The 22491-nt window shown below is 39.8% G+C and overlaps 1 long non-coding RNA gene across 1 annotated transcript in view; it reads right to left on the bottom strand.

Annotated features, from left to right (window-relative positions):
- The window catches only part of LOC148187443 (uncharacterized), a 125309-nt gene that overhangs the window by 32910 nt on the left and 69908 nt on the right, over positions 1-22491 (bottom strand). The window contains exon 5 of the long non-coding RNA XR_015778669.1: positions 6559-6674. This is a non-coding gene — a long non-coding RNA (uncharacterized LOC148187443). The remainder of the gene's footprint in view (positions 1-6558; positions 6675-22491) is intronic.

Raw genomic sequence — 22491 nt, 5'->3', positions numbered from 1 at the left:
TGGTGTTTACACATGTACTGTAGATGTTACTGTCGACGCCTCAGGTCGTGTTCACAGTGGAAGTTGTATATTTTATTCATGGATCTTTGTATGTTCTCTAACATGCCTCGGGGCATTTTTATGACCTTAAGCATTGCCTGCCTGTTTCTGGCGAATATCTTTATTTACTGTCTTCCAGTGTGCATGTTCTTTAGTCTGTTTCTGGTGATTTGTAGAGCCCGGCTCAAACTTGATACTTGACACTGACACCTGAGGCTGATATTCATATCGATATTTGAGAGTAACAAAAAATGGAAGAAATTCAGAAAGAATTGTGAACGAGATATTTAACAGATTGGGTCCATGTTTCATGGTTGAAATTAAGGATGCATGATAAAATCAGCACGGTATCTGCAGATATTGGCTTTTAAATGACATATTGGGATTGGCCAACAAGCTGATTTCTGCCGATTTCACTTACGTTTGTTTTTTTTGTTTTTTTTAATTCTTGACAAAGTGAATAAAACATCCCTAACTTAAAAGTATTTTTCTTATTTTGCACAATTAATGAATATTAATTACATTGAAAAGCATTGTATTTTATGTCTCCATCTGCTGGTGGTTCATTGCAATAAGAGTATGGATAGTGTGATAATAATAATAATATATAATATATATATATATATATATCGATATTGGTTATCAGCCAAATGAGTAGTTTTCATATCTGCGTATCCGTGCATATTTGTGAAAATGTGTACCGAGCAGGAAATTTTACAGATAAAGAATAAATTTGTCTACACTCTACTTGTGAGTAATCCATGAAACTAATATGACGTTTTTCAGTTTTTCAGTTTTCACGAGGCACAGGGATGAAGAGGGAATTTGACAATCACCAGGTGTTTACTGGAATTACTGTTTTATTTATTAGTTTAATACATTTCTATTTTTTCCTCTTCTTTTCTGTAAATAATAATGCAAAATTGTTGATATTTGATTTTTGGTATGTGGGTGAATGCATATATGTTTAATAAATTAGCGCATATGTTTAAATTAATAAGGAAGCAATTAATTAAAATTCAATAACTTCTGGAGAATGGGAGGGATTAAATAAGTTTGTACTTCTCACTCCTTTTCAAATGTGTAAACCAAGTCATCATGTGTTTGACCATTTCTTTTGCTTTATGTTTTTATCATAGTTAAATATTATTTTTTTTGTTGGTCTGCTTGTTTGTATCATCATTTCTCTATTTTCTTTACATGTTTAAAATTAACAAATAAATAAATAAATAAAAAACACTGAAGCTATTTTTTTCCCATTATTTTCCTTGATCAACTACTCCAACAACTATTTTTATGATTTATTGACTGATCATTTAGTTTCCAAGATGTACAGATTTTTTTTTTTTGAAATGCTGACAATTCACTAAAACTTAAGTTAATCTTAAATTGCTTGGCAAAAAAAGTCACTTACTTTAATGTCAAAAATAAGAGAGACAAGCAGCAAATCCTCACAATTGAGAATCTGGAACCAATTAATGTTTTGGCTTTTTGCAAGAAAAACTTAACCAATATTCAAAGCAGCTGCAGATTAATTTTCTGTCAATTGCATGGTGGATTTCTGTGATGAAATTGTTATTGTTTGTTGTTATTTACTGGCTATTTGAGGTAAACTAAAATCAGTAGCTGTGTGTGCCTCAGACATCTGTACTTACTAGGACACTGACACTACAGGTATATATATATATATATATATATATATATATATATATATATATATCACCATGATACTTCCCTAGTTGCCTACTTACTTCAAAACATTTTTTAACATTTTTTTTTGTAACTTTTATGTTTAAATATGCAAATTAGGTATTGTGTAATAAAATTAGCACTTATTTGCATACATTTCCAGAATTGAAATCTGAACTAAAATAAACATCTAAATGTGTTTGGGGGATTTTTTCTTCCCACTATATGCTGAAGGAAGACATGTTCGAAGCAAAAGAGCCCATTGTTTCAAAATTGACTGGTGCATGTATGATTTCACCTGTAGTGTCTCCCTGTAAACTGTACCACATATTGCACTCATCTAAATCCATGGAGAGAAAGGTACAGTGAGCAGATGGAGTTCACGTCGCAGAAAGTGTGGGTGGTAAAGTCTGCATGTCCCTGTATGTGTGCTTGTGAATGCTCCTATTGGTACCAGCATGTGTGTTGGCGTGTGTGTGTGTGTGTGTGTTTGCGCGTGTGTGCATTCATGTAGGTGCTACAGCAGGATCTTGGCTTTTGCCTTGGAGTAAAGTTGTGTGTGTATGTGTGTGTGTCCTGTGGGCTGGTGAGTGGGTGTGCATCGTGAGAGCACTGCTGTGCCACCCTCTTCTGGGGACCAGATGGTGATGGAACTGCTTGCTCCACCCAACTGTTTCTGACATCATCACTCAAAAACAAAGGAAGGAAACGAGGGCGAGAAAAGAGCATTTGTGATACATAAGTTTGTGTAGTCTGAATTTTGCAGTGTCTGGATTTTAACCAATTATATGAATCCACTATTTATCAGTCTAGATTGTTTTGGTGTGAGTGTTGGAGATATCGGCCATAGGGATGTTTGCCTTCTCTCAAAACTAAATTAAAACTTATGTTGACACTGTATAATGTAATTTTCAGTGGTCAAAGAATTATTCAGATTCTTTATCATATCTGCATGGAGGTAGCAATATCACAATGTAAAAAATATTCCATGAAATGTAATAAAAATACTGCATTAAAATTTTACTTTAGTGAAAGTTTGCAAGTATTAGTAGCAAAATGAACCTATAGTATCAAAGGTTAAAAGTAAGAGTAATTATTTTGTTATTTCTCATTATTTTAATGTATTATTGTACACTTGCCGTGTATAATGCTACAGCTCTGCAATAAATCCTGCCTTTATGAACATGATTATGTTTTTGGGAGGTAACTTCAACATAATGATCATTTTGTAAGTTGTACTTTCTGGTGCTGCTGAGTGAAGCTGCGAGATATTTCTAATAGTTTACACCTAATGATATAAATGGTGTTGACTTGAGTAAATAGAAAAAGGGAAATAAATCGAAACGCTATCAACCAAATTTCTAGACAAATCAAAAGAATAAATACAATAAGCAATGTATGCAGGGTAATGCTGAAGTGAAATAGACATGACTGTGTGTTTTCATTTTAAGAGAAAACATGACACTGACATTTCTGTCTGTCCAGATTCATCCCATACTGCAGCGGGACCAGGCTTTAGTCAATTATCTTGAATTCTTTATATTGTGCTTTTTCTTGTGTTACCTGCAGTGATTAATTATAGATTAAGACAAATGTTTTTTTTGTTACCTAAATGCAATTATAGCTGTTAGTTTTTCACAAAATTTCAACATCAAGAAAGCTATTATGTCTGAGGCCGGGGAGACGAGGAAAACATTTTAAAGAGATTCATAGCCACAGAAAAAAACGAACATCAGACAGGACTGCTTGATCAGCATTAGGGATAGCAACTCACTTTCCCCATCATTTCACTGTTCGAGTGCATGCTGTGCAATATGATAGGGACAGGTGTGCAAATTGCACGAGGGGAGCTAATCACCAGCCGCACTTCGCAAACAGACTGACACTGCCTTGTTATATTTTGTCTCCACTTCTGTTCACAGAGTGTCTACTTGTATGTGGAGGCTGAATAACAACATGTCTCAGCAGCATTATGGGACACAAATGAGAGAGCACATAAGCTTCATCATGCTTATGTTAGATCTGACTCCATGATGATGTGATGTGATCATGTTGGGGTCAATACAAAAAAAAAGGTCTGTATTATATATTCTTGTTACTTAGAGTAGTGCATTACTTTAGTAATTACGACATTTGAAAAGTAATTTGTCACTTTACTTTTGCGCTACTCTTAAACACCGCCCGAGATGTTCTGTCATGTTATTTCAAGTGAACAATAATATCACGTTAAACCTTACATATAGCAACTTATCAGCAGAAAACAAGGCTCAGGAGAATCAAGATGGCACTGCGGGAGGTTAGAACTGCCTCATAATAAAACAGAGATAAAACTTTTATCAACATATAAAAGAGGCTGGCCTTCTTAACACCACATGGCACAAATTTTATTCGCCTCAAAATAATATATCAACAGGCCTAATATAAGACTGGCCTTCCTGACACCATTAGGTGGTGACAGACTTTAAAGGAAAACTAGACATACTGCCATGTGGTTGCATGCCTCCGTGCACCAGACAAGTTGCACTCAAAGTTTACATCCATGTCTGTGAAAACACGGATGCTTCACATACATCCTCCCCTCAGCACAGTTTCAAGATGGGCACTCAAGGTTCTGTCCAAAAACATATTAAATGAAGTCACCGTGACCTTGACCTTTGACCTCATACCGTCAGATTGTAATTGGTTCATTCTTAAGTCCAAGTGAACGTTTGTGCCAAATTTGAGGAAACTTCCTTAACGCCATCTTCAGATGTTGCATTCACAAAAATGAGACAGAAGCATGGTCACGGTGACCTTAACCGTCCTGCCACATTTCATGCACACGTGGCAAGTTCCGTCAGCCTATCCGTCCACCGTATAATAACACCATGCCTGGTTCTGTCTGATCAGTTCTCACCTGACACCGTCAGCTGAAAGGTGCCGTTTGGCGTTGTGTTCTTGGACCACAATCACTGACGACGCGGCACTATTTTACGAGTGTGTAATATGAGCAGGCTGCATAATTTAAGAACTTGAGCATTGCAAGTAACAACATAACTGTTTGATTATTAAATGTACTTCAATTACTGAATTTAGAACAGTAATGCATAACAGACAAATATAACACTAGATATGATGCATTTGAGAAATTTGGATTATAACTGCAGTAAAAAGAAGCACAAAGTCTATATAGAAAGGCCTTCTGATTGTAAATGTGCCTGTAAAGTACAACATGTTATATCAAATGGTTTTGTCTTACAACTAATTGCTCTGGAAACGATACAGTAGCTTCATTTTGCTCTCATGCAGCCCCAACTCCTCCAATATTCCCATAATCCCTCTAGTCCAAAATTACAACCAGTCTTCAGCGGTTTGAGGCTTGGCTCGTATATAAAGGTCATACGTGGCTATTAATGAGTATCTTTGTACCAGTCTCCGTCTCTGGAGCTTCCTAATTGAGCTAGCATCCCTTTCCCTACATCCCTTGGATGTACATGCCGACGCACCGAGAGACAGCTGACTAAAGTGTGTCTTTTTTTTTTTTCCATCTTTATGATGCTGCTAACTGTGATGGTGTAGCTAAATGAGGCCTGTGATGGACGCCGTGCCAGGCAGAGGCGTCCAAGCCCACCGCTTCCCCTTCCCTCACCGCCTGGTGCGCAGTGCAATGGCCAATCAACTGCTCACACAAAGGAGGAATTAGCATATTCCCTGGCACAAAATCCCTCCCTTAATTGCAGCTGCATTGAGCCCGTGTTCTCCACACCTCCTCTCCTCTCTTCCTCTATCTTTCCTTTTTTTTCTTGCGCTCTCCCCATCACCAGCCTCTCTAAGTGTGTGTTTTTCTGTTATTCTTTCACGTTTCACTTCGTTCCCCCCTCCAATCATTCAGTCTTCATCAGACGGCTATTGTGTGAGCTCAGGGGGAGAACGCAGAGAGAGAGAGAGAGAAAGATGGGGGCTGGGAGTGTGTTTGGCATGCTGTGCTATAGGAACAAGGTTGTCAGTCTCAAATAATGCTCTCATAATCAGCACATTGGAGCTGGGTTGCTGCACAGAATGACAATATCAGCTGTATGTACATTTCTGTGGTCTCCCTTTTGGCCTGTCAATCTTTCTTTATCGCTCTCAGTTTGTGCTGCCTCTCGCTGCTTCCCTTTCTATCCCAACGTTTTTGTTTGTTTCTTTTAGTCCCTCTATCCGTGCTGCCTTTTTCTGGCATGCTTTACTGTTCTTGTGCAAATTTCCTTCTGCTTGCGCCTTGCTTCGCCTCCAGTGTTTCATCTCCATCTCCCGTTTCCTCGCCAATCCCCCCTCCCCCCGCCTCCCCCTTGCCTCAGTTTACCCATTTCCTGCGTTACCTTTTTGTCTCGATCTCTCTTTCTTGTGTTAATTACAGGCAGCAAAGAGCAAGGTGGGACTTAAAAGGTTTCTTTAATGCTAGTTTTGTTTTCCTGAGTGGCTGGGTTTGCTAATAGCATACCTGCCTGTGTTCTGAAGATCTCTTTCACAGTCCCATCCTTCCTGAATAATAATACGCTGAGAACAGTCGCAAAGCAAAACACAAACCCTAGTTATGATTTCATTCCGAGTCAACCCTTCAATCCTACTGTCACTGTTTCTGACGACTATCATCGTTCAAAGTTTCCCCACCCAGAGCTCCTCCTGTACTGTCATGTGAATCTTCCCTCATACTATCACGTTTGTATATCTGCCTCCTAACTCTGTTATTATCACTGGGCTCTCTCTCTCTCTCACACACACACACACACACACACCTATCTCTGCTAACACCGTCACAGCTTTATCTTTTATGCCGTGTACTGTCACAGTTGTGGTGTGTCTGTCTACCTCTGTTGTTGCTTGTAGTTTGTCTCCCAGCATTGCTGTTGTGGTAACAGTGTTTATTCTGCCAGTCAAAGACGAGGCAGAGACAGCATCACTCATCCCTGTGTTGTGGAGAGAGGCTGTGGGGGGAGAGAAAGAGAGAGAGAGAGAGAGAAAATGAGAGGCAGCAGTCACATTTCAGACTGTAAAGAGTCCCAGGTGGTTTACACAGTTGTGCGTCTGAGATAAGCTGGGGTCTTGACTGCTGTTATGCAGAATTTCCATACAGTTGGAAGACTCATGTTGCGTGATGCAGGCACCCCTCGAGTAGGTTCAGCCATACTGAAAGTGCTGCATCCAACCAGTTTAGTATCTTCTTTAACATTTACTCCATTCGAAGATTTAAAACTAAACAATACAAATTTTCAATTTTTCATCTATTACAATATGTTAGTACATTTTGGGAAAAGCAATGAAGCAACTGTTTATGTATTAAATAACCAGATATGCATATCTGATTTTGGCTAATCCAGATAATTAAAAACATGACAAATCTAGGTATTTCATCACATTGATCCAAAACTCATAAAAATCCAATACTGCCATAAAGCCCTCCCAATCATCGATTTGCAACATTGCTCACACTAAGGGCTTAACACAACCAGAGATATTTAAGAGATACAGCCACGTGCAAAGACAGCTGGATACAGTACAAGTAAAAAATAAAGTATGCTCGCTCCATGTTAGTGAATGGGATATGGGTCAAACTAAAAACTCAAAGTGCATGTCAAATAAATTTTTCCCAAAAATGGTTTCTGTCATTTAAGGTAGTTCTCATCACCCCGATGTTTAGTCATGTGATCGTTTTCTGATAAATTTCATTTAAATGAGTTATTTAATTCTATAAAACAGGGATTTTCCGCCATGATTGACAGCTGTGTGTGCCAATCCGTCAGCTCACATTCAATGGCACTGGTTGCTATTGGTCGAATAGGTATTTTGGGGGGAACTCTTCCCCTGCTGAGATCACTATTGCGCAGACTCAGGCTCTGTCTCCCGGATATTTTAGCTTACTAAAGCGAAGCGTTGGTAAGTGGGGACATGTCGTCCATCTTTACAGACAGTCTATTCTCATTCTCATTCAATCCTATGAATGTCTCTCAGCGGTACACAAAGCCAAAAAGTTCAAATGCTACTACTATTAATAGTATAAAATACCCAGATTATGTGGTCCATAGAGCAGGTGCAGAGGACACTTCCTCCACCTGAGGAAGCTACTTCCTGTTCAGCACTCCATTAACTTGAAGTTAAAATGGTTCAACCCTGGGGCTCTTCTGAACTTTTCAGATGGTATCAAACCAAATAGATTAAATTCTTATTGTAAAATGAGTAATTTCTTGGAGGTTGTGATGCTCAAAAAGTTGAAAAAATACAAATGTCTCTTTGCTGTGTAAGTCTATGGGAAACAGTCTTTTTGGGCCACAAGGCATCATGTGACAAACATGATAATTACATTATTGGGAGTGGCCCAATAATGTAATTATCATGTTCATCACGAAAATTGGCCGCAAAGCCTGTCACACTTCCTGGGGACTTGGTCTCACTCCAATGATGTCAAAAACTGCTACTTGCTCTGTGGCCTTCAGCGTTATAGCATCTATATGAGATCACCAGGCTTTCAACTAACTCCAATGTAAACTCATCCACAACCACTATTAGACAGTTAAAGCAAGGGATGTAGTATAATTAGCAAGAAAGTCAACTTAGGAGCTGGTAGGAGAAGAGATGAATGGGTCCAACAAGGAGAGGACTTTGACCCAAGAGACAGGTGTTTGTGTCCAATCTGAAATTTAAAAAAAAAAACAATCTTATTTTTTCTCGTGAGTCATTAGTCATGGGAATGGTAAGTTAGTAGTTAAGCAGTTGCAACATCAATCATGACCTATTTCTTACCCTAACCAAGTAATTGTGTTGCCAAAACCTGACTGCCAAGCCCTCGGCACCAACACAAAAGGCTGGCCTCAATGTCATTATAGTGACGCTGGGGGCTTCTGATCATGCAGCACAATACGTCGAGTAGAAATTAGATCATATTGCATGGTATACCAGTGTGTCATCACATAATCTAATCAACCCTTGGTAAAAAAAAAAAAAAATGTGTAGAATCTATAAAAATCACACTTTGATGCCTCTTTGTGGCAGACTGGATCCAACAAACTGTAGGGAATGGAATAGGTGAAATCTACACATATACTGCATAATTATATGTGTATGTTTCTACTCTGCCATCTGAATAATTCAATGTTAAATACATAAATCATAATCATATACAAATGTTTCATACAGTGAACTTTAACTGGTCCTTTGAGCAAGGTTGTGACTGGTTGTGACTGTACTGTGTGTGACTCAGTGTGCAACTCTTGATTGAGAAAATATTGTGTAAGCTCACGTTCTAAATGGCCAACTTCTATTATGATATCATATTGTTATATATAAACATAATAAAACATATAGCAACAAATTCTCAGCAGTCAGCACAACTCTCTCAACTCGTCATTCTGATGGGGAAAGTGAACATGAGTACAGATTATAACTGATTCTTTCGCCCTATAGTCACCAGTCAATACTGGACCTCACAAGCCACACATCTCTCAAACAATTTGACCCGAAAAACTGCATTTTTCAGAGAGACAAACATCAGGAGAAAATGTACTTGTCCTGTGTCTGTCTCAGCAACTCACTCACACTCAGCACACTTATGAGATCTGGCAACACAGAGTCCCTTCTATCTGTTGGTGCTTTTTGTTGTGCAGTATAGCCGACGCTGCTTCAAACTGGATAATTTGAACAGACGTATATGTGAATCCATGAATTAAAAGTTAAAACTATGTGTGTAAAAACACCAAGATAACCAGAAGTTTATATCATTTCATAGCACTGGTGCAGCTTGTAATGTGTTATATCCACAGGTTATAGCTTTTGTTTTAGAGCATGCTTGCTAAAATTCAAGATGGTAAAAAAATACATATTTTTTGATTGTTTTAATTTGTTGTTAAGGGGCAGTACATTGAAAACCAATCTTCAACATGTCTTCCTTATTGAACAGAAGTTGCTCTGTTGCATGAGCTCTGCTGCCACTGGTGGCAGGAAGCTATAATGGACTGTTAATTTGTTGGTTTGAAAATCTGTCAAGCCATCACATCTGGATTGTTACAGCTAGTAGAAATACTCTCAGCATTTTGTTTGAATCCATTTAAATTAAAAAATGTTTCTCTTGAGTACCTACCTGCATTATTCTTAAAAGATGAAATCCATGTTGCATTTTAAGATAAATCATAAGACTAATACTGTCAATTCATCGGGGTGCTGTTATTTTGTCTTTAGACTGGTGTGTTTATCCGGTCCGTCATCATTTGGATGAGCTTGTGAGTTTTGGATATCTATGATGAATACTACGTTCATAAATAAGCTGATATTAGCTGTCTTACTGACACATGTAAACATCCAGCCCTGTTTGTGGTGGTGGTGGTGTTAATACTTGTGCTAGTTATTGGCGTTTTAAATAATTTCAAAGCTCCCCTTTAAGCGCAGTGACAGCAGTTTATGTCTTTATTCATCCACTGTCTCTTTGATCAATTCAAAGCTCAGAGAAATCCTACACCAATTATTCTAAAACTAACCTGTCACAAATTGCTTTTGTTATTAGCATATCAAGTCCGTTATGATTACAGTGCAATGCTCCTGCACAGAGAATTGAATCCTAAATATATTCTCCTCTTTGCCACATAAAGAATAAGTAATTCCACATGTCTGTGCTCTTCCTTGTTCCCACTGACAGTTTAATAGTGTAATACAAAGGTTTGAGGAAATGTGGGTATAATATGAAAGTAATTGTAAAACAGCCAGAGGACATTTACAGTAGATGTTGCGGAAAATACATCTCCACACGTTATATTGTGGAGATGTTCATAATGGAAATCACAGTCAAGATATAACAACAAATACGTAAACTTGTTGAATTTTGAATCATAAAAACTAAGTAAGCCCAATGCAAGAGTGAGTTTTCACCTTCTTTAAATATGGTTTCAGAGTGCAACCTTGTTCACGAATCTTGCAGATAAATCTTAATAAGCATGGCTCTCTGGTATTAACAGTGTTTAAACTGGAAGGCCTGCAAAAATGGCCTCTTTATTAATAATGCTTGACAGGGCTTCTGGTTGGAAGCTAAAGGCTCATTAGAACAAACTAACTAGTCCCTGGTAGCAGAGACGCATGGCTGCCGCTGGTCTCTAATAAAGAACAGACTAATTGGCTAATTACATTCACAGACAAAGCTCATGAGTACTTTGCTTATGGACCTCATTTCAAAGGGCCAGCATTTAAAATGTGTGCCGCAAAACCGGGGTCGCTCTTAAGGAGGCCCGGTGTATAATGAACGCACGACCACACATCGGCAAGCGCAGGTGCGCTCCCACACAGACATTCACACATGCACAACTTATTGGCAGAAAAGGGAGCAGCGACTTCCCATCATGCAGCTCATTAAGGAAAATGCATTCATTAACATGCTTTGTGCCTAAACTCTTAATAGACTCAACCAATCTAACTGATTGAAGGAGAATCACTTTGAGTGATGTGCAGAGAGCATTTACGAGTCTCTTCCATCAGTTTCTTTGTTCTGCCGCTCTTCAGAAGTTATCAGGTTGACAACCTATTTCTGGGAAATTTTACACTCTGCTCCAACTTTTGAAATAGGTCCCAATAGTGAGCTAAATAAAGGAGAGCTGGAAGTTGAAGATGAAGAGCTGGTTAAAAAGAAAGGGGGATGGGGGGAGAAGAGACAGAGTATAGCTGACCTGACAGGAAGTCTTTGACAGGGACCCACACGGCAGGTAGCAGAGGTGCAGGACTCTGACACTGAAACTAAGCGCACAGTCATCCATCACTGTGCCAACTCCGCCTGTCAGTACGGCAAGCTGAGGGACAAAAAAGGCGGTGCCGGGGCAGATGGGAAGGGAGGATGCTCCACCAGAGGAACCACGGTCAGAGAAAGAGACAGGACAGCAGCCAGGATGTGCAATGACACACACACATACACATACATACAAGTTAAAATAGGGGCTAAAGTGTGTGTTGACCAATGGCCTTCCCTGTCCCTCTGTCCACACTGCAGACCGGCTGTCTGGAGCAAGTGGATACAACACATCCATCATCACACTCCTCCTGTCTCTGAGACCTCTACGCAGGCTGCGGTAAAACTGAGTGTGTGCGTGTGTGTTTAAGCATGTGTGTTTGGCAAAAGGTGTGCTTTCTCTGTCCTCTGCATGTTTTTCCATGACTGGCTACAGTTATGTGAAGACAAAAAGAGGACAATTTATTTGAGCATATCTCCTCGTTGTCTTATTTACAGGAGCTCACAAGTATTGGAGTGAATGGGAAAATTTATATAAGCCCTGTTTACATTTCAAGTCCTCGCAGGAAAGGAACTGATTAACATTTCATCTGACAACATTGTCTTTGGTGTGGTTGTGCGTGTGTTTGTGTGTTGCCGCGTTACAGAAGTATCTCACAACACAATCACGCAATGCTTCAAGCCAATCAATAACAATCAGAGTTATTCGGATATGGCCTGAGCTGCCAGCTCTTCTGAGCTTATTCTCGGCCTTAATTTCAAAAATCACATCAAATTCACAATTAAGGCTGATTACCATCATCACCGGCTTGTTGTCAAAGGATTAAGGGAACACAAACAAACCGTTAGCGGCCAGATTAACAAGTATGAGCAAATAACCAGCCTGCCATTATGGCATTATACCCAATTTAATAATTGCTTGTCTGTGATAAAAAGCTGCTGTGGTTGAGTTCAGTCAAAATCCCTCAGGAGCAGCTATGGTGGAATTATGGGTATTGTCAACCAAGGTTTGAATGTGACCGGACTGCTACCCTACAGGCCACAGCCGTCCGGACGTCCCTGTGTTTGTACGGTGAGTAATTACAGATCTTTTATGCACAGAGAGCAACACAATAAACAGAGCACAACTTTAATTTCTCACAATTACTCCTCTGCCAGCTCTGTTTCACCGTGTCGATTTTGAGAGAGCAGACCACTTCATTTAATTTAGACACTGTAAGTCATAGTGCTTAGATTCAACGGAAGATTAAAATGTAACTCAGTTTAGAGTCTCTGAGGGAAAAGGCAATCATCAGAGTATCTTGTATCTTGTTAAATTCCATGCGAGGCAGATGTACTGCAAACTGTGATATTGATATTGCTCTGTTAGACCAACAGTCACATAATCCTCTGTGATGATGACTGATGCTCGAGGTGCTACAGTCAAGGATCACTTCTGTGGCGAAATCTCTAGAGGCCACAAGTTGAGATTAAACCCCAATTTATAACAGAAGAGGCCTGACACAAAATGGTGTCAGTGGAGACGAGACAGACAGGAACGTGCCGCAGTGTCAGCAGCCCAGTGGCCAGAGGACAAGTGTTGGCATTATATGTTTCTGCAAACCACAAATATGTTACATCTCTATGCTTTTTTTTACATTTCATAAACATCTGTAAAGTGACGTAAAATAAGGGCTGAAGTGGAGGATTTGGTGGATTTGATGCCAAACTGCAGACTACTGCAATAAAGCTATTAAGTGATTGAAAAGCGACTGGTTGCTATTTAATGAGTCGTCACCAAACATGGGTGCTCTGTAGCGACCTGTCACAGTTTTTCCAGCAGCTTTTTAGGCCTGAAAAGCATCACAGCTTTTCAAGCCAGGATTGTGGCCCAAGAAGCAACAGAAATCCCTGTTTTTATTGTTGCCTGAAAACTTTTTTTTAACTGAGATATTACCAGTTTTTTTTACTGAAACATCAATTTCAAGCCACAATTCAAGCCAGAAAAGCAGATGGTTTTTACTGACAAATTGCTGCTTGTCCTGCCCCCCAAACAAGGTATTTCAAGCCAAAACATAATCTTTTTCCAATCTATAGCCAAGTGGTTTTTGTGGCTAAACCCAACGGAAACATTATATGCCAAAATTTTCTCTGCAGATTGGGTTAGTGTCAGAGGAGTCAAAACAAAGCAAAAGGTTGCCATGAGTATCTTCTGATTCTCTCTGCCTTTTTTCACACCTTTGACATTATAATTAGAAAATACTTCATCCGCATGTCTAATAATTGTGTCCTTAACACTATCTTGACCACTGTCTCTGTTTCAACTTGGGGTGTTATAAATTAAAGGCGAGATCTCTAAATTAAAGGTCAAACACTTCTCAAACTTTACAGGTAACTGCTTCATCAGTCTGATTAATCCCTGTAGGATTACACATATCATGCTACTAACTGGCCTTAAAACTTGCTTCTGTTATTTCGGAGGTGAATGTGTGTCTTTGCTGTTTCTCATCAATTTTATCTAATGTGGGAATATTACCTGGCAACAACAGCATGTCCCAGGATGCCAATAAATCTTACACTAAAAAAATGAAGTCTAGACAGTCTGAATTCTTTGCTCAGGAGACTCTGATCTAAAAGTGGAAGGAATCTTTAACTTCAGCCATTTATTGCTTGTATCAGAATATCGGATGAGGGATGGATTATTCAAGACCTACAGTAACAGAAAGGGGAGGGTGGTGCTCCTCTGATCGATCCACTTCATCAATATTGAATCTGCTACACGAGGCTGGGGCACAGAGGGGAATGGAGAACTAGGAAGGGAAGTGAGACATGATGGGAAAAGAAAAAAAGCGTCTTTCAGAAGTCAAATGTACTGAAGAGGTGGATTGTGAAGTTAAAGGAGACACAAAGGAAACTGAGCTACTAATGTAGCCCCTGGGAGAGTTCTACAGCATTATCTATAATAGAGATGGACCAAAGATAGACTAAATCACCAGCCGTGGCTCTTTCAGAGCATTGCTTGTAAAAGCACACTTAAACTGTCTCTGACTCGAACAATAATGTGATTGTAGGCTTCAGACAACATAATAATGGCGCCTTTAAAACACTCCAAAATGCAATGTTTGTGTGTAACTCAAGCAGTAATCAACACGCAACAATGCAAGCATTGCTAGCGGTCCCAAGAGGCAGAGCTCCTTAAACCAATGTGACATTTTTAACACAGAATATGCACTCTAATTGTCAATGTAAACCCTCCCACTTCTATAGGCTGCTACACTTACAATATTTATCTAATTGGCTCACATCATATGGCAGAGTATATATGGGCACATCATCAAAATAGAGCAGACCCAACTCTCATCCGCGGCTTGCCAGTCCATTAAAGCTCTTAAAACATCAACTCAACAGGCATCACCGCAGCCGGCTCCATTACTGGAGTACAAGGAGAGTACGACGAGATCACAGTAATCACCTCCTGTTGCTCTTCAGTGGTTTGAGTGATGTTCCCCTGAGGTTACTGTAAATGAAAGTGTGTGTGGAGAGGGAGGAGATGCCAGTTTGTAAAATGAGTAAGTGTGTGCAGGTACTTTTTGTCTTTTTTACCATCCTTGATGTCTGGAAATGGTAGCTCCAAAGCAGGAGCAGTTCTAGAGGGGTGCTTGAGGATGCTAAGCACCCTCAGACTAATACAGAGGCTCCCTGGGATGACTTTGTAGTAAAACTTTTCGCCACATCTCTGCTAACTGGCCCATAGTGCTACTCTAACTCTAACTGTAAGTGTGATGAGGCGTGACGTGAGGTACCTCTTCACACTTAAGACTTCAGCTGGCGAAGCAGAGCAACCGTCTGAAATAAGCTTTTCCAATACTGAACCGGCCCCTCACATCTCACACTTCAAGGCCAGACACACCAATACAACATCAGAGAAGTAGCAGCAATGAAAGACCCCTGCTGTGTTGCCTCATGTTGCCATGTCTTGGCCAAAAAGTTGCACATGAACACACAAATAGCCCAACTTGGAGTGACGACCGACCATCAGTTTGGTGTGTCAGGGCCTTTACATGGGAAACCAAAGAGGCTCATTTATACTCCCTTTACATACATAAATACATACGTCCGTTTCAGACGTAGTAAACGTCACTTATAGTTCCATGTGTCCTTCATGATGACCTTTAAACAAAGGGAGTGTTGTAGACGGCGAGGGTCTCTGTGGCCAGTATATGCATCCTGACATGTGGACAGAGACTTCATTTCAGTAACTTCACTATATATTTTTATATATTACCTCCATGATCTCCAGTGGTACTGCTTTATTTTGTCTCTGTCTACATCTACATATGTAACATTGAGCATAAATGAGCCCTTAGGGATGCTTTAACATCAGGGACCTGGGTCTGGATCCAAGTACGTTTTGACCCCAAAGTTGAGTTCTTTTGATTGTGTGAACACTGTGTATCATACACAGGCATGATACGCCAGTCTGACCTAATCTACTTCATAAAAGGGTGTCAAGCATGGTTCATGTGTACTCCGTAATAGTGTGCATTAGGTATGAACATGAAGATTTTTTAACCAGTTATGAAATGGTTTAAATTTAATATTGACGCCTCTATATCAGATGGCAGCGCAGGTCTACACCCCACAGCAGATCTTTGCTTCACTGCTCCACTTGTCCCCACTGAAGACAGTGTCCAGGGCACCAGCGTCTGTCCACGGTGCCCTTTTCAACACTGTAGCATAACCCAAAAATGTCATGTAGATGATGACGTAAGTGTACTCGATGCTAATGTAAAAGCAGAGTGGCGGGGAGGCAACTGTGCTTGGGCATTGTACAAATCAGTCATTCCTGATATAAAAAGGCCCTTAAACACCTAAACATTAGCATTTAAGATGTTGGTCTCATGTCTGAATAAGTCACTTTTACATAAAAGTCATAACAGCAATCCTTATAGGTCAGAGCAACATTTCTGCATCACTTCCAACACATCTGTATTGAATGCTGTCAGGTTAAGGCTGAGGCAGCTCAGAGTAAAACAATTACAAAGAGACAGACAGAGAGAGAGATTAAATTTTGTACATTTTGTACTGCCTTCTTAGATCAATGTTATAAATGTAGCCTATTATCTTAATCATCATCTCTTATGCAACACTGTGAAAGAGCTGTTTTAAAAAGTTGAGGAGATTGATAGGGGGATAAAAGGTTGAAAAAAAAAACCAAACCTCTCACAATAATAATATGGCCAACAGTCTCTCTGTGTATTTCCAATGTTCATTCAGACATCAGAATTCACTATCAAATAACATTAAGTGTTGAAACTGATGTGAAGGGCTTTAACAACCCAGTCTGCTTATTCAGTAGTAGTGATGGTAACTAGTCCTTTGGAGGCCCTTGGATCTAAAAGAATAGAGAAGGAATCAAGCACATTGTCCTGCTCACCAATTTCATTTGGCAATTGAAATTTTATTTCATCTAATATGTGCCTTGGTAGCTATTTTGATTATTATTATTCAACTGAGACAACATTAAGGTTTAAATTGGGTCATCTTGGATTCTTGATGCTTAGCCTGGTATTTATGTGACTGTGCCCTATCCAGTGTTGGGCAAATGAAAAAAGTAATGAATTACTCATTACATATTACTCATTTAAAAAGAAATTATTATTATACTAATTACAACAGCAATTAGTTACATTACTTCTGTTGCTCAGCACAACTTCATCAAAGATGACTTTAAAGTACTCCAAAGACTCAACATCCACATGATACATATTATTTGAGGAGTCTGTTTTCACTCAGGTGAGAATAGTCACAATGCAGCTATTTGGCCATTTACTTCCATTCCTACTACACATCGTTATGGATCCCGCTGGGTGCTGTGATTGGCTAGTACTAGTCAGGTTGATGTGTTGAGGTCACAAACACTTAGGATTGTGGGAAAGAGGTTATTATTGGGGCTAATACTGGCCAATTCCAGATATTCTCTAAGACTTAAGTGGTAATTTTACAAGCAAAAAAAAATACTGCCAGAAAGTCAGGTGATCATGGTCATAATATGTAGAGCAACACAGGAGAAAGTCGGAATAAAGTGGGTGAATAGGTGATGGGTAAAGCATATGACTTTCACATAGGAGACTGGGGTTTTATTCTTGCATGAGTCAACATTATCCTATTATGTAAAACTTTAACTTTGTTATTTTCACTATTGCTGTTGCATGCAAATTGTGTGCACAAACTTTAGCATAATAGCAGATGGACCTGTTAATGTTACATCTTCATGTTGTTAAGATGCCCAGGAATACACACCCATGTGAGAATAGCTGCATTGGCTACTGATACCTGGGTGCAAATAGCATTTTTGGCTGCAGATGCCGAGGTGCAAATAGCGTCTCACCATATTGTCATTCATTTTGCGCGTTAAAACAAGACATTATGGCTTAACAAGCAGCCTAAGAATTGGATGCATCTAATGTACATCGACAACTTGCCTAACATTGCCATGGTAACTGCACGCAGCAGCACTTCCAAAGTCTTGTCATAACAGCGAGGCTGCAGGGTTCACATATGCTCCAACTCTGAACAAAATCCAGCTGTTTTCTAAATGTAGGCTCACCAGTGTCTAACACTAGCAAGCTGGCTAATGCCTTCTATGCAGAAGAAGACTTTAAAAAAAAGACAAAAAACTATAAAGTCTGAAACCTCTCACATCGGAAGACAAGAGAACTTGCAAAGACTGGAGATCTTAAAGGGTCACTTTTTTGCAAGACGAGAGCTTTCACACCTGAAAGTCCGGACAAAGGTCCAAACCACAAGTGATCCATGAAGATGTAAAGTTTGAATGGTCATTGATGTCAATGTGTGGATCCTGAAATAATGACTTGGGAGAAATCTGAACCCCGTGACTTGAACAGTTGGGAACCACCGTTTTACACCATTACACTACCCACTAAAAAAGTAATCACTTTACCGTAACTGCCCAACAACAACCATATTACCCTTAAAAAAAAGTGTTATATTTTGCTTAATTGGCACCATCAACCAACTCTTGCATCTGCATTTAGCATGCAACTTATATTAGCTGTATGCAGTCTCTTTTGTCATGTCTTGTCATATAGTCTTTGCTTTAACATGCACGCCTCTCGTTTCAGAAGCAGCCTCTGTGATTGTGTTGACCCAGACCTGCTTCAAAGACAGTTCAAGAGCTTATTTGGTGAGCACTGTAAGCTTTGCAAACAGGTGCTTTGTGTGCACGTTTGTGTGTGTATGAGATGGATGGATGTTGTTACAGCTACAGAATAACTGTCAGCCGCAGTACCTGCTGTTCTCTTAACAAGGAATTGTACTCTGTCATTATTACTGTGCATAGAAAATTACAGTCATTCTCATGAAAGAGCGTAGTCATCATCGCCCTGAATAATATTCTCATTTATATGTTCTATATGGAACGTAATAGGAAGCCATCTGTGAGCGGGCATTTTCACAGCTATGCAATGACTTAAATAAGCACTGACACTAAATGAGCATCATGGCAATAAATACTGTATGCCATGCAGGGACGGGAGATGGACTACTTCACAAAGAAGCTAATGAGATTGATTGATTGGATGCTCTTGTTCCTAATTGCCATAATGAAGAATTAATATCTTCACTGAATATTTGTGAGAGTGATTATGTTAACGTTTCATGATTGTACCAAAGGAAATGTGAATGAGTGTGATGTCAGCTACCTGCTGGAGACTGAAAGGCTGCAAACAAATCTCCTCCATTAGCATGGAGGTCACACTTTTGGTGATACACAGCTAATTAGCCTCAAGCTCAGTATGGGAACAGTTCCAATTATTAGTCGATGTGCCCTTTTCAGTGCACAACAGTCATACTCTTGGCTGCTGTGTGAGTGTCTGAGTGGCAGTGACAGCCCGGCCTGTGGTGAACCATCAGCTGAGAGGTGATGGATGGTTCTCAAGTGCTGGGTTGAACAGGAGCAGCTCAAATCTGTCTCTGGCTATGGTGCAGTGTAAGACACGGAGATGCACACTGTCCACAACGCACAGATACACACAACTAGATACAAACACGCACATTCATGTATCATACAACGCAAAGCAATACGGATTACCAACTCTTCAGCATGCATGGCAATCATATTGTCTACACTGTATATTTATGTACTACAAATTTGCTAGTCATCTAATGAATAAAAAAGAAAAAAGAATAAATGTTTGTGTTTATTTGAATTTATTTCATGTGCAAAAACTGAAAAATTTGACCAAAAAAAAAAAGCAACTGGTTCAGTCATTGAACGTGGTCACATTTTTTCCCCTTTTGTTACTTCTTGCATGGGAAGTGAACGCATCAGTTTCGCAGAGTCTTCTCTGGGGAGTTCCTTCCACATTTCTGAGAGTGTTTTTAAAGCCAGACATGCCCTGAGGTGCATATGTATGGACAAATTGGGGGTGGGGGGCTATGGGGACTGACTCACTTCTGGAACCAAGTTTTTGTTATTTAGGTAGATAGACAGAAATATGTTGGAATAGAAAACTTGGTTAAGTGCATGGGTCTTCAACAGGGGGTCCACGACCCCAAGGGGGTCCTCAGAGTTACGAAAATATGTCTGAAAATACACATTAACATGAGTCAAATATATCATTCACAAAGTTGTATCTGCTTATTGATTAAAGACAAATTATTTATTTCAAACTGTCAATAATTTGTATTTTACAAGTAGTTCTATATTCGCACCTTAAAAACCTATGCTAATACGTGACAATTTAGGCTACCCTAAATGTTACTGTAGGCCCAGAATAACATTCAAGTCAATTTTTAAACTATGTATGTATCAAGGGGTCCTTGGCCTGAAACATATAGAAGACCCCTGGTTTAGTGAAAGATTAGTTTTGCTAAAATTATTGTATTATTATTATACAAGTCAACTTGTCAAAGTTTGTGCTTCAAGTCAGCTTTCTAAAACATAAACCTAAACACTGTGTTACTGAAGAGGATACTGTAGGAAAGACAGATGAAACACGGTGAAGGAAAATGTTTGGTTTTTTTTTAGATATATTTAGTACAGAATATAAATATTTTTCTCTATGATGAAAAAATAATCATCATGTGTCAAGTTTTCTTCACAACAAATAGTATTTACTAAAGCACTGCGGTCCTTTGTTTATTTGACATCGACCCCTCACAGCTTCTTAGCTGTACCAGAGAAAGCTGTTAACTAACTTACATCTGTCCCTCGGCAGGAAACAGAGAATAACATCTCTCCTGAGAAAATTAACTGTAAAAACACAATAACAAGCAAGTACACATTTGCTGTATAACTACAAAAAATCAACAATAATAGCACATATAGCATAGCATATAACAAGAAAATTTTACAGCATTAAGACACATCGAGTGTTTGAGTTAATGTGTGATGAATACATGACGGAGTTGAGTTTAGCCGTGATTTCATCGTGAATTAAACATCAGGTCAGCTGTGGTGCTCTCTTATATTACTTTTGATTGAGCTCTAAAAGTTTCTTACTCTAATTGCTGTTGTATACAAACTTCATCTCTAGGAGACAAGGACACACACACACACACACACACACACAAACACACACACAAGAACAGAACAAAAGTAGGCGCAAGTGTTGATCAACACACTGAACCCTCCCATCCTGTAACTAACATGACACAAATCTCTGAGATTTAAAAGCCAAAGGTTTGTTTTGTCCTCTTTTCTCTTCTTTCTCTTCCCTTCGTAGGTCAGCTCATTCATCTTGAGGCCTGCTGAGACGTCAGAGCAGGGCATGGCTCAATCGATCAGGAAGTCCAACTGCCCTTTGTGTGTGTGTGTTTACGTGTGTGTTTTCCCATGCAAGTGTATATACACAAGAGGTCTGACTGGAGCATTTTATTAGTGGCCACAGGGAACGCCGGCAGTGGCCTTTGCCTCTGGCATCACTTTCTCACCCTTTCCCCTCACACGTCTCTAAGCGCATATCTATTCTTGTCCCATCTTCTCGTTTTCTCCTGCATTTATCTAGCTTTCAATCCGGCTGCCTCCTAATTCCTCCCAATCCCTTCATCTGTTCATCGTCCTTCCGGTGCTCTTCACTCTTACCGACCTGCACACCTAATCTACCTCATCTTCCTTTCTTCCAATCCTCCTCCTCTCTCACCAAAAGTGAGACAGTTGACAGCTTTATGGCTTTACAGTATCTACTGTCCGTTTACCTTTCATTTTCCACGGTGACACCTAATTAGCCAGTTGTCATGAGAGGAGGCTGTTTTGTGAGAAGAGGCGAGTCAAGGCGGGGTTATTTTACCGATAACAGGCACCTGTTGTTGGAACGGCAACGAGAGGGCCCGAGCAGAGTGAGGGATCGGAGGATTGAGGCGGGAGAGGACTGAAGTAAGAATGACAGAGGGATTAAGGTGTGGAAAGGGTGGGCGGGGAGAGATGCAGGGAGGATGATTTGAAGAAGCTGAAACAGGATTGGAAGACAGATGAGAAGGAACAAAGGAGTTCAGGATCCACAATGTCACAGTCGAGTTCTCAGGTGAGATTCTCGCCGGTCCCTGAGCACGAGCTAATAAAATATGCCATCACCTCGGTGTCAGAGAGACAGCCTTAAATAGATTCCTGCACATCACATTCCCCCCGCCCCCCAATCTCTCTCTCTCTCTCACTCACTCACTCACTCACACACACACACACACACATACACACACACACACACACACACACACACACACACACACACACACACACACACACACACACACACACACACACACACACACACACACACACACACACACACACACACACAGGCTGAGCGTGCTACACTATGTGATCCAGGAGGAAGCTTAGGAATATCAAATACACAAGAACACTATTGGCAGAAGATCACTTAGAAAGGTAAAATATGCAAAAAATTTCTTCATCATGTTTTTCTAACTGAGCGACATTTTTCTGTGGTGTGTGTGAGTGTGTGTGCGTGCACATGTATATTTGCATGCATATGAAAACACAGCCGCCCGGTAGCAGCTGCTTCCCACCACTTCTCATTGATAAA

This window comes from Plectropomus leopardus, chromosome 14 (assembly GCF_026936395.1).
Source record: "Plectropomus leopardus strain MGB_pleo_1.0 chromosome 14, ASM2693639v1, whole genome shotgun sequence".
In the NCBI taxonomy this organism is placed as follows: domain Eukaryota; kingdom Metazoa; phylum Chordata; class Actinopteri; order Perciformes; family Serranidae; genus Plectropomus; species Plectropomus leopardus.
Note: the sequence above shows the minus strand (reverse complement) of the source record. Positions and strands in the feature narration are given on the sequence as shown.